At 43.5% G+C, this 4,735-nt stretch overlaps 1 protein-coding gene across 1 annotated transcript in view; it reads left to right on the forward strand.

Moving 5' to 3' along the window:
• The first annotated feature begins 1,375 nt into the window (after nt 1–1,375).
• CORO1C (coronin 1C) overlaps nt 1,376–4,735 on the forward strand; it is an 86,678-nt gene continuing 83,318 nt past the window's right edge. Inside the window, exon 1 of the mRNA XM_007954985.2 lies at nt 1,376–1,482. The gene's annotated coding sequence lies outside the window, so the exon portion shown is untranslated. The remainder of the gene's footprint in view (nt 1,483–4,735) is intronic.

The raw sequence follows: 4,735 nt of genomic DNA on the forward strand, positions 1-4,735 counted from the left end.
GACAGTTTCTGTACAAATTGTTTGATGACATTTTTCTCCCTGTGTCAACATTCTCTTTCATTGCATTCTGGTGGTTCTGCTCCCTCCTTATCTTTGCAGAGTAGTTGTTGGCCATTTGGTCTCATAAAGATGGCTTTCTGATGGAGCACCATACTTCCATTTACATTTTAAAGTGAGGCTCTTCTGATGCCACTGTAGTTAGGAGTGGCTCCTTGGGTGGTGGACAAGGTAGTACCTATACCTGCCAGCTAAGGTTCCAGGAGCCGCGAGGAACCAAGGGGCTGGAGGCCCCACTGCTCAGAGTCAGGTTGTCAATATAGCACCTGCTCACACCACCTCTCAACTCTGCTGGGTCTTGCTCAGTCTGGGCCGTGTGGCCTCTCCTGCCCTCTGCTAGGGTGAGGGCCTGGCCTGCAGGTTGTACAGACCTGGAGGAGGAGGTATAGGAGTCTGGCTGCTCTCTGGGTGGTGTAAGCAGTTAATTTGCTTGGCTGTTGATCAGAATGTTGAGTTTTGAGTCCATCCAGCAGCACCTTAGAGGAAAGACCTAGAGATCTACAGAAAAAACCAGCCTTTGAAAAACCTGTGGTGCACAGGGGTCAGCGTGAGTTGGGGTCAGCTTGATGGCAATTGGCTGGTTCTTTTTAGCTGCTCCTTGTTCAGACTTCGTCCCTTCTGTCTGTATTCCTGTCATAGAGACACTCCCTTTCTTCGCCTTTTCTGAGTTTTCTGGGGACTCACAGTAAGCATTGGCTTCCTCTGGTTCTCTCCCCCACATGGTTGAGAAGAGCACGCCCACACTTGAGTCACTTAGCTGTGCATGCGCATCCCTTCCTCCAAGATGTTGTCATCACGTCTGCCTGTCCTTTGGGGTTTATACCTGCTTTTATTCCTTTACTGACATTTTATTAAGATTTCAGGAAGGAATGACAATAAATGCCATTTATATTTCTTTTATAAGTTACCATTTTATGTCCTTTGCCTGATTTTCTAATGGGATTTTCATCATATGACTTTGTAAGAACTTTTTCTATATGAAGGATGTTAGCTCTTGACTTGTGGTGAAGTCCTTTTTTCTTCTATGTGATTTTGACACACTTGTTGAAGATGCTGGGTTCCAGTGTTTGTAACTTGTACAGATGGTCGTGTAGGGTCCTGAGACAAGCTGGCTGTATGGGGGCTTTTTATGGGTGTGCTTTCTTTTTCTTGTCACCACCTCATGGAAGCTGTCTTATTTAACTCCTGCTTGAAAAGTAGTCATACTATTTCACAGGTGAAGGACACTGGGCAAGTATAAGACTGTCATTCACCATCTTCTCCACCAAGTAGTCAAAGTCTGTGGTCCTGGTGGGGAGCAGAGAGGTCTGGCAACAGCTGGGCTGAGGAAGACAGATGCTTAGTTTCCTGCCAAGGGTCTGTTGCCTCAGCCCAGCCACATGCCCCAGGAGTTGGAGAGTGGCCACTTTTGCACATTCCTTGGAATGGATGGAAGGAGGCACTGGCAAAAGTAAAGGCTTCCCTCTGCGTTTAGTAGTGGATCCAGGCCCATCAGGAAGGGAAGTAGAGGGAAGGAATTGGTAGCATCCCACCATATGTGTCCCATCTGGTACAAGAAGACAGTGTTAGCCTTCCGCTGTTCATGGGGGGTCAGGAGGACTAGTTTTCAGCCAAATCATCAAGGTTTGATTATGTTCCAGTTTCTTTTCTGCTTAATTCTTCTCTTTGCTTCTGTATCCTAGCCGGTGCGAAGGGAGTGTCCTGCATTTAAACCCAGAATACCAAGTGCACTGCCATCATGTCGACTCTGACTCATAGAGACTCTGTAGGACAGAGTAGGACTGCCCCATGGGGTTTCCAAGGCTGTAAATCTTTATGGAAGCAGACTGCCACATCTTTATCCTACAGAGTGGCTGGTGGATTCAAACTGCCATTCTTTTGGTTAGCAGCCAAATACTTTAACCACTGCACCACCAGAGCTCTTGTCCTGCATTAGCAGATAGGAGCATGACATTGGGTGGCATCTAGGCAACCTTTCTCAGGTGAGACTGTTGACCCAGAGCTCTCAGTGTACATGTATTGAACAACCTAGTAGGAGATGTTTCGAGATCTGTTGTGAAGTATGGTGCTGTCAGTGATGGGATAATATCCATATACCTATAAGGAAGAACAGTTAATACGACTGTTATTCAAATTTATGCATCAACCACCAAAGCAAAAGATGAGGAAATTGAAGATTTTTATCAACTTTGTAGTCTGAAATTGACCGAACATGCAGTCAAGATGTGGTGCTTATCACTGGTGATTGGAATGCAAAAATTGGAAACAAAGAAGAATCACCAGTAGTTGGAAAATTTGGCCTTGGTGATAGAAATAACACTGGAGATTGCTTGATAGAATTTTTTTTTTTTTAATTGTGATTTGGGTGAAAGTTTACAGAGCAAATTCACTTTCCATACAGCAGTTCACACACACGTTGTCTCATGACATTGACCACAATTTACCCCAATGCAATGGTTCCTCTCCCACTTGCTCCCCATGGTTACCTCTTACCTGTGTCCTTCCCTCCAGGCACTCCTGCCCCCTGAGCTGTCTCCCTGTGCATACACAGCCCTTCTTTCTCCCATGATTGTTCTCTCCAAGGAGTGTATCTACCTCAGGTACATGTTCAACTCTTATGCCTGTGTTTTGTTTGGCTGGAAGCCATAGGTGTGGGTTAAATTCCAGACCTGAAGGGCAGCTAGGGACCATAGTCTTAGTGGTTCCACCAGTCTCTAGCATGATAGAATTTTGCAAGATCAACGACTTATTCATTGCAAATACCTTTTTTCAACAACACAAACGGTGGCTATACACGTGGACTTCACCAGACGGAGTACACAGGAATTATATTGACTACATCTGTGGCAAGAGGCAATGGAAGAGCTCAATATCTTCCCCCAGAACCAGGCCAGGAGCTGACTGTGGAACTGACCATCAACTGCATATATGCAAATTCAAGTTGAAGCTGAAGATAATTAAAAGAAGTCCAGGAGAGCCAATATATGATCTTGAATATATCCCTCCTGAATTTAGAGACCATCTAAAGAACAGATTTGATGCATTGAACACCAGTGACCGAAAACCAGAAGAATTGTGGGATGACATCAAGAGCATCATCCACAAAGAAAGCAAGAGGTCATTAAAAAGACGAGAAAGACAGAAAAGACCAAAATGGATGTCAGAAGAGACTCTGAAACTTACCCTTGAGTGAAGAGTAGCTAAAACAAATGGGAGAAATGACAAGATAAAAGAGCTGAACAGAAGATTTCAAAGAGCAGCTCGAGCAGACAAAGCCAATTACTATAATGAAATGTACAAAGACTTGGAGTTAGAAAACCAAAAGAGAAGAACACGCTCAGCATTTCTCAAGCTGAAAGGACTGAGGAAAAAATTTAAGCCTTGAGTTACAATATTGAAAGATTCTATGGGCAAAATATTGAATGATGCAGGAAGCATCAAAAGAAGATGGAAGGAATACACAGAGTCACTGTACCAAAAAGAACTGGTCGATCTTCATCCGTTTCAGGGGGTGGCATATGTTCAAGAACCAGTGGTATTGAGGGAAGAGTTGAAGCTGTGCTGAGGGAATTGGCAAGAAACAAGGCTCCAGGAATTGACGGAATATCCATTGAGATGTTTCAACATACGGATGCCCTGCTGAAGGCACTCACTCGATTATGCCAAGAGATTTGGAAGACAGCTACTTGGCCAACTGACTGGAAGAGATCCATATTTGTACCCGTTCCAAAGAAAGGTGATTCCACAGAATGTGGAAATTATTGAACAATATCATTAATATCTCATGCAAGTAAAATCTTACTGAAGATAATTAAAAAACAGTTGCAGCAGTATATTGACAAAGAACTTCCAGAGATACAGGCTGGATTCAGAAGAGGATGTGGAATGAGGAATATCATTGCTGATGTCAGATGGATCTTGGCTCAAAGTAAAGAATACCAGAAAGATGTTTACTTGTGTTTTATTGACTATGCAAAAGCATTTGATTGTGTGGATCATAACAAATTGTGGATAACATTGAGAAGAATGGGAATTCCAGAACACTTAATTGTACTCATGAGGAACCTGTACATAGACCAGGAGGCTGTTGTTCAAACGGAAAAAGGGAACACTGCATGATTTAAAATCAAGAAGGAAGTGGGTCAGGGTTGTATCCTTTCACCATACTTACTCAATCTGTATTCCAAGCAAATAATCCGAGAAGCTGGACTATATGAAGAAGAACATGGTATCAGGATTGGAGGAAGAATCATTAGCAACCTGCAATACGCTGACAACACAACTTTGCTTGCTGAAAGTGAGGATGATTTAAGTACTTACTGATGAAGATTGAAGAATACAGTCTGCAGTATGGATTACATCTCAATATAAAGAAAACAGAAATCCTTACAACTGGACCTATAAGCGATAAATGGAGAAAAGATTGAGGTTGTCAAAGACTTCACATTGCTTGGTTCTACAATCGACGCCAACGGAAGCAGCAGTCAGGACATCAGAAGATGTATGTTGTTGTTGTTGTTATGTGCCATCGAGTTGGACTCAACTCATAGCGGCCTCTCCTTGGGTTTCCGAGGCGGTATCAGTACGGAAGCAGATTGCCCAGCCTTCCTTCCAAGTAGTGGCTGGTGGATTTGAACCACCAGCCTTCTGGTTAGCAGTCAAGTGCCTTAGGCACTAC

Source organism: Orycteropus afer, unplaced genomic scaffold (genome assembly GCF_000298275.1).
Source record: "Orycteropus afer afer isolate SDZICR_OR568_19922 unplaced genomic scaffold, OryAfe1.0 scaffold00487, whole genome shotgun sequence".
NCBI lineage: Eukaryota > Metazoa > Chordata > Mammalia > Tubulidentata > Orycteropodidae > Orycteropus > Orycteropus afer.